This window comes from Elaeis guineensis, chromosome 4, assembly GCF_000442705.2.
Source record: "Elaeis guineensis isolate ETL-2024a chromosome 4, EG11, whole genome shotgun sequence".
Taxonomy (NCBI): Eukaryota; Viridiplantae; Streptophyta; class Magnoliopsida; order Arecales; family Arecaceae; genus Elaeis; species Elaeis guineensis.
This window is the reverse complement of record NC_025996.2, coordinates 3,926,531-3,935,290: the sequence shown is the minus strand read 5'-3', so window position 1 is coordinate 3,935,290 and position 8,760 is coordinate 3,926,531. Positions and strand designations below refer to the sequence as shown.

General features: G+C 37.4%; 1 pseudogene; it reads left to right on the top strand.

Annotated features, from left to right (window-relative positions):
- The first annotated feature begins 4,477 nt into the window (after positions 1-4,477).
- Positions 4,478-8,412, top strand: LOC140856845 (uncharacterized; annotated as a pseudogene).
- Positions 8,413-8,760: the final 348 nt, after the last annotated feature.

Sequence of the window (8,760 nt, the reverse complement as noted above, 5' to 3'; positions counted from 1 at the left end):
TCTGTATACGACCGATCCGATATACTCCATAAAATCCCAGATATCGTAAATAATCTAACACTCTATCTGGGATGTCCTCTGTCCTCCAGAAATCTGCATCGGATCGTCGTAGACGAAGATGTCTGGACTCCTGCAAAAAAATATACTAATTAGATAACGTACATGATTTTAAAATGAAAATTTAAAAAGTAAATAAGATTGTAATGCTTACGCCGCCATCTAAAATAGTCTGTGATCGATGGTGCTCCTGCAATGTAAGAATGCTGCTGTCTCGGGGATCGGGATATCGTGGATCGTAAGCCATAATACGCTGTCTCAAGCAATATTATCACAGATGTATTAAAAAAAAATAGACAATATATTTTAATTTTTTTTTAAATACAGCAATTTCTTGACGCCGCCGGGACGCGCGGCCCGCCGCCGGCCGTCTGTGGCCGGCGGCCAAGGAGAAGGGAGAGAGAGAGAGAGGAAGAGAGAGGAGGGGGCCGGGGACCACCGCCGGGATGCGGGACCCGCCGCCGGCGGTCTGTGGCCGGCGGCCACGGAGAAGGGAGAGAGAGAGGAAGAGAGAGAGAGAGAGAGAGGAAGAGAGAGAGGAGGGGGCCGGGGGCCACTGCCGGGACGTGCGGCCCAGACGGCCGGCGGCCAAGGAGAAGAGAGGGAGAGAGGAAGAGAGAGAGAGGAGGGGGCCGGGGGCCACCGCCGAGACGCGCGGCCCGCCGCCGGGACGCACGGCCCGCCGCCGGCCGACTGTGGGCGGCGGCCAAGGAGAAGGGAGAGAGAGAGAGAAGGGGGCCGGGGGCCACCGCCGGGACGCAGGACCCGCCGCCAGGACGCGGGACCCGCCGCCGGGACGCGCGGACCGCCGCCGGCCGTCTGTGGCCGGCGGCCAAGGAGAAGGGAGAGAGAGAGAGGAAGAGAGAGAGGAGGGGGCCGGGGGCCACCGCCGGGACGCGGGACCCGCCGCCGGGACGCGCGGCCCGCCGCCGGCCGTCTGTGGCCGGCGGCCAAGGAGAAGGGAGAGAGAGAGAGGAAGAGAGAGAGAGAGAAAGGAGGGGGCCGGGGGCCACCGTCGGGATGCGGGACCCGCCACCGGGACGCGGGACCCGCCGCCGGCAGTCTGTGGCCGGCGGCCAAGAAGAAGGGAGAGAGAGAGGGGAAGAGAGAGAGAGAGGAAGAGAGAGGAGGGGGCCGGGGACCACCGCCGGGATGCGGGACCCGCCGCCGGCGGTCTGTGGCCGGCGGCCACGGAGAAGGGAGAGAGAGAGGAAGAGAGAGAGAGAGAGAGGAAGAGAGAGAGGAGGGGGTCGGGGGCCACCGCCGGGACGCGGGTCCCGCCGTCGGGACGTGCGGCCCGCCGTCGGGATGCGCGGCCCGCCGCCGGGACGCGCGGCCCGCCGCCGGCATGAGAAAAAGAGAGAGAGGGGAAGAGGGAGAGAGAAAGAGGAAGAGGGAGAGAGAGGGGGAAGAGCTCACCGCCGCCGAGACCTCGCCGCCGTGCCGCCGGAGAGACGCCGGAGAAGATCGAGAAGGAGAAGAGAGAAGGGAGAAGGAGAAGAGGGAGAAGGGAGAAGGAGGGGAGAAGGAAGAAGAGGGGTTTGGGGAGGGGAAAACGCCATTCTCTATGGCGTTTTCCCTTTTTTTTTTAATTCTTTAATTATGTATTTGTAATTTTTAAAATATAAATTAAATTAAATAAAGAAAATAATAATTTAAATGATAATTTTTAATTTAAATTAAAATTAAATTTCTTTAAAATTAATAATTACAATTCCTATTTTATTATTATTTTATTATTTTTTTATGATACTTTTTTTATTTATTTTAAAATAGTTATCATTTGAAATTATAATTTCAGTTTTCTTCCATTTCTTTTTTTTTAGCATTCTATTACGTATTCTTTACCTTTAATTAAAAAAATATTATTTTTTCTAAAGTTTAATTTTCAAAATTTTTTTCCATATTTTTTCTCATTTTTTAACTTTACACTGTATTTATTTTTTGATCAAAATTTAATTCAAATTAAATTTTAAATTTTCCTCCTATTTTTTTTCTTTATTTAAAATATTTTTTAAATATTAATGTTTAAATTAATTTAGTTATTTAAAATATTATTTTAATTTTCAATTACAATTTTAATTCTTCTTTCTTAAAATTAAAAATTATAAACTTTGTTCTTCAATTACAATTACAATTTCTATTTTTTTTCAATTCTTTATCTTTCTATGAAATTTTTTTAAGATATTTTTAAATTTTATTTTAAAATTTTTTAATTAAATAAATTTTAATTTTATAAATTATATTTAAAAATATTTTTATTTCAATTAAACTTTAAATTTTTTTTTATTTTTAATTTATAATCCTTATTTGTTGTGACTTTTTAAAAATTTTCACTTTTTAACTTTTCCTCATTCTTTTAAACTTTTTAATGTATTTCTTTTTTTATCAAAATTTAATTCAAATTTAAATTTTTTAAGTCACATTTATAAATTACCCTAAAAAAAAATTATAATTAATTTATTTTTATTTTATTCTTTTATGATATATTTTTTCTAATCTAATTTATAATTTTTATAATTTTAAATTTTATCATTTGAAATTATAATTTCAATTTTCTTCTATTTTTATCTTTTTTGCATTCTATTACGTATTCCTTTCCTTTACTTCAAAAAATATTTTTTTTTCTAAAATTCAATTCAAAGACCAATATTTGATATATTATTATTTACGTTATAATTTTATTCTTTTATGATATATTTTTTCTAATCTAATTTATAATTTTTATAATTTTAAATTTTAATTTTAGTTTTCTTCCATTTCTATATTTTTGATATTCTATTACGTATTTTTTTTCTTTTATTTAAAATATTTCTGAAAAATTTATATTTCAATTAATTTAGTTATTTAAAAAGTAATTTTTAATTTCAATTAAAATTTTAATTCTTATTTCTTAAAATTAAAAATTATAAACTTTGTTCTTCAATTACAATTATAATTTCTATTTTTTTTCAATTCTTTATGTCTTTATAAAAATTTTTTAGCCTATTTTTTAATTTTTTTTGAATATTTTTAAAATAAATTAATTTTAATTTGACATAGTAATTTGAATGCTTATTTTTATTTCAATTAATCTCTAAAATTTTATTTCTTTTAAATTTTAAATTATAATTTTTTTATTATTTAAATTTTTTTTTTAAAAAAAATTTAGGACAAGCATTTCGAACGATGTTTTTCAATTAAATTTTAAATTTTTATTTCTTTCATATTTCTTTCTCTTTTTTTTATTTTCTATGATATTTTTTTTTATTTCTTAAGATTTTTTTGACATCTTTTAAAAAATATTTTAAATAAAAAATCTAAATTAATTTTTTTAATGAATTACAAATTCAAATCTTTATATTTTAAATTTCAATCAAATTACAATTTTAACTTATTAATTAATTTCAAATTTTAAAAAATCAATTTTTTCATTTTTTCACGATTTTTTTCCTTTTTGGGAAAATATGAAAACGCCGTTTTGAATGGCGTTTTTAAAAACGCCATTCGAAATGGCGTTTTTAAAGTCGCCATTTGCAACGGCGCCTTCTTCTCTTTTTTTTTTTTTTTTTTTTTGGGAGGATGCCACCGTGGAAATGGGGGGTGACGTGGAAGGGGAAAAAATGCCATTCAAAATGGCGTTTTTTCCTTTTGCATTAGTTTGGTAAATAAGTTTGATTTTAGTATATTTTGATAAATAAATTTTTTTTTTGTATTATTCTGGAAAAGGACTCAACAAAGTCATATTCCAATCGGCTCTCTCTGATTAGAGCAATTATATTCCACACCACGTGCACCGGTTAGCTGGCGGGCTTTTTTACAAAAGAGCAGCTTTTTGTAAAGACGTGCAAAGAGCGCTTTTTGTGAAGACACCAAAGAATTCGTGATGCGAGGACTGATATCTGCCACCTGTCAAACCCCAGCGGATTTCCTCGCGATGGACGTCATATGTGGAGCAGCCAAAGGACGTGAATGAGGGACTCGGTAGGGCGCTCCATGCCACGGAAAGATGCAGGTAGGCGGGGGGTTCACTGGGAGTCAGCTTGCTTTTTTTGGCCTTTTTTTTTCGGATGAAAGATGCAGGTGTATGAGAGTCAAGGAAACATTCATTTATTTTTTCTCACAGTCATGGGCGACTCATGGATCGTGGCCAGAAACATGCATATTAGTTTGATCAGAGAGTCTTTTAATTTTTTTCAGATTAGGCGAACGGTCCAAAGTCGTCATGACACGGATTTGAAAAATAAAAAATGACCAACGACCACATAGAAACAGGATTAGAACTCCAAGTGGATCGAATTGGCCTTCTAGAACCGATAACCCGGTCAGTCCACTCCGAACGCACGCTTTCCAGGTCCATAAATAAGGTGCTCAAATCCCCATTTCGGTACCAACCAACCAGCAGAACTGGGAAGAACACCTATAGGGAGCCACATAAATTATGGATCCTAGTCGTAGGCCTTTCCAATACAAATCCCTCTCTTCGTATCTTCTATCCGCTGGCATCTTCCAACTGTCTTTTTTCCTTCTTCACTATTCGTCAGCAATGGCAGTTGCTGCGACCACTACCTCTTCCATCCTTGAATCCCAAGCGAAAGCTATTCTCCACTGGAAATCCACCCTTCAAAATTCACATGCCCAACAACCGATCAGTTCTTGGTCTCTCTCCAACAACACTTGCATGTGGTATGGTATCACCTGCATGGAGAATGGAGGCCGAGCTGTGATCACTGGCATCAGCCTACCTCGTGCAGGCTTGGTAGGTAAGCTCGATAGCCTCAACTTCTCCGCCCTCCCATCTCTCGCTCGCATCCACCTCCGACGCAACTATTTGTTTGGGACCATCCCTTCCAGCATCAGCACGCTTTCCGCTCTCACCTCCCTCGATCTCTCGCATAATCACCTTTCCGGCAATCTGCCCCCCACTTTTGCCAACCTCTCCAGCCTGACCGAGATCGATCTCTCCTCGAACAAATTCACAGGCGCACTGCCACCAGAGATTGGTCAACTCAAGCGTCTACGTGCGCTGCGTTTATTCGAAAACTATCTCACCGGTGCCATCCCTTCAACCCTTGGTAACTTGACCAACCTAGGGACCCTTTACCTTCATAGAAATCAATTCTCTAGTAATATTCCCCGTGAACTAGGCAATCTAGTTAACCTTTTACATCTAGAAATCTCGTACAATAATTTAACAGGTCCTATCCCTTCCAGTTTCGGCAAACTCATCAAACTCAAGACTTTGTACCTCGGCGTAAATAATTTATTTGACACCATCCCTTATGAATTAGGCAACCTGATGAACTTAAGTGATCTAGATATCGCAGAAAATCAACAATCAGACTCTATCCCTTCTACTTTAGGAAACCTTACCATGCTTAACACATTGTACCTCTACACCAATAATTTATATGGCACCATCCCTCCTGAATTAGGTAATCTAGTGAACTTATGTGATCTAGATATCTCAACAAATCAGTTATCGGGCTCTATCCCTTCCACTTTAGGAAACCTCACCATGCTTGATACCTTATACCTCTACACCAATAATTTATTTGGCACCATTCCTCATGAATTAGGCAACCTAATGAACTTACGTGATCTAGAAATCTCAGAAAATCAACTATCCGGTTGCATCCCTTCCACTTTAGGAAACCTCACCATGTTTAACACTTTGTACCTCTACATCAATAATTTATCCGGCTCCATCCCTTCTACTTTAGGAAACCTCACCGCTTTAATTGATTTTCGTGCTTTTAGCAATCAATTATCGGGCTCTTTGCCCCAAGAACTAGGTAATCACACCAACCTAGTTTACCTAGAGGTGGGTGACAACAATTTCTCTGGTTACTTTCCTCCGGAGATTTGTAAAGGAGGTGCACTTCGACATTTTACTATAGAAAACAATAACTTTGAGGGCCCCATTCCAAGAAGTTTAAAAAATTGCTCTAGTTTATTTAGGGTTCGTCTTGAAAGAAACAATTTTAAAGGAAATGTCACCGAAGACTTCGGGATATATCCCAATCTAGACTATATTGACATGAGCTACAACCACCTATATGGCCAGATCTCACCAAGTTGGGCATATTGTCAAAATTTGACATACTTTAGGATTTCAGGAAACCTACTTATCGGAAACATACCCTCTGAATTCAGTAAGTTGCTTCAATTAAGAGTCCTGGACCTTTCTTCAAATCAGCTTACAGGAGAAATACCAAAAGAGTTAGGTACTATGAACTCATTGTTCAATTTGACTTTGAGTGATAACAAAATATTTGGAATAATTCCCTCAGAGTTTGGAAAATTATCCAATCTAGAAATTTTTGATTTATCTAACAATGACATCAGCAGCCCGATACCACCACAATTAGAGGGTTGTACTAAACTGCGCATATTGAATTTGAGAAAAAAATAAATTTGATGGGATCATTCCATCTCGAATTGGAGAGTTTAAAGGATTGCAAAGTTTACTTGATTTGAGCCATAATTTTTTTGGAGGAGAGATACCACCACAACTAGCAAGTTTGAAATATTTAATATCTTTGAACTTGTCCCACAATAATCTATCAGGTGCCATCCCTTTATCTTTTGGAAGCATGTTGGGTTTGACATCGATAGATGTATCGTACAACAATTTGGAGGGCCCAGTTCCAAGAAGCAAATTGTTTCAAAATGCTCAAGCAACGTGGTTTATCCATAACAAGGGTTTATGTGGTGACGTGCCAAGTTTGCTTTCTTGTGGATCAACTACTATAAGCACTCATCATTCAACAAAAAATCTCATCATACTCTTTGTTGTCATCCCTATATTGGGCAGTTTGGTTCTTTTAGGTTTGTCTACCATGATCATTGCGGTTCTTTGTAGAAGAGTAAAACCTATGGAACAAAAGGATACTGATGTTATTATTGGTGATTTGTTTTCGATATTGAATTTCAATGGATAAGTCACCTATGACTACATCATCTATGCCTCCGAAAATTTCGATGAGAAATATTGCATTGGGAGTGGAACATATGGCAGAGTTTATAAAGTAGAACTTCCAATTGAAAAAGTGGTGGCTGTTAAAAAACTTCATCCGATGGAGGACAAAGTACTTGATGAGAAAAGTTTTCAAAATGAGATCCAAGCATTGACCAAAATTCGACACCGTAACATTGTAAAACTTCATGGGTTTTGTTCCAGTTCAAGTTGTAAATTTCTTATATATGACTACATTGAGAAGGGGAGTTTAGCTAGCATCCTTCGTAGTCAAGAAACAGCAGAGGAATTAAATTGGGAGAGAAGAGTTCATATTATCAAAGATGTGGCGCATGCGTTATCATACATACACCATGATTGCAGTCCATCAATAGTGCATCGAGATATTTGTAGTAATAATATATTATTAGACTCTAATTTCAAGGCTTATCTTTCTGACTTTGGCACTGCAAGAATTCTCAAATCAGATTTATCAAATTGGAGCATGCTAGCAGGCACATTTGGATATGTTGCCCCAGGTAAGTCGGTCTTCTAATTTCTTCTTTTTATTTTTATATTTATTCTATTTCCAAAACATATATGTCATATACTTCACATTAATTTTCTATTCCAATGTCTTATGTGGCCTACCATGCATTTGAAAAATAGGATTAATATATATTTGTCAGCAAACCCATAACGATGCTTGTATCTTTCTTTATGAATCTATTTATATCAGAGCTTAGATGTTTAAAAAAAAGTAATCTAGTGCATATAGATAATTATTTTTTTTCTAATGATGATTTTATTATTTAACTGATTGTAATTTCAAGAAAATAAAAAAATAAAAATATTACAAAGCATAAAAGCATCAATTAATCAATAATAATTTTTATTTTACAAATATCCAAGTATTTCCAATAGTTAATATATAAATTAAGGAAGTTAAAAATTGCATTTGAAAAGTGGAGACAAGGTATTGGCATTTTTATTAAGTTTGGAAAAAAAAATACTTAAATTAGAAACAAATAGATTACTCCTTTTGTCATTTTTTTGCAGAACTTTCGTATATAACAAAGGTGAATGAGAAATCTGATGTATACAGCTTTGGCATAATAATATTAGAAGTGATAATGGGAAGGCATCCGGGTGATCTTGTCTCCTCCTTATTATCATCAGACATCCAACAGATATTACTCGGTGATGTGTTAGATCAACGTATCTCATCTCCTACGATTTATATGTTAAAAGAGGTGCTTTTGCTGGCTATGATAGCATTTTCATGCATCCGTGTTATTCCAGAAGCACGACCAACCATGCAAAGAATATCTCACTTACTCATAGGTGGCAACATCCCAACAATTCACGAGCCATTCAATTCAATTAAATTATATCAATTAGTGAACTTTTTAACATAGATGTAGTGCTTAAAAGCTGCAAAATTCTTATGCAGGTTTTTCATGTTGCATTGTATATGTACTTGTAACTTCTTTTTGTTTCTACCATCTGGAAACACCGTTGTATAAATCTCCACTCTATTGTTCTCATTCGGTACTCTTTTCAACAAACTTGAGGAAAGTGTCTCGCTTCCTCCATTTCCCTCCTCTCCAACACCACCCCGCACAACCACCCCCAACCCCGCCCCCCCTCCCCAACAAAACCAAAAAAAAGGATTGTTTTCTTTACTTTTCTTTTTATGGGTAGTGTCATCACTTCATAGATGGCCTATGTGTAGATTCAAGTGGAATAATTTTCTTGATGGATCT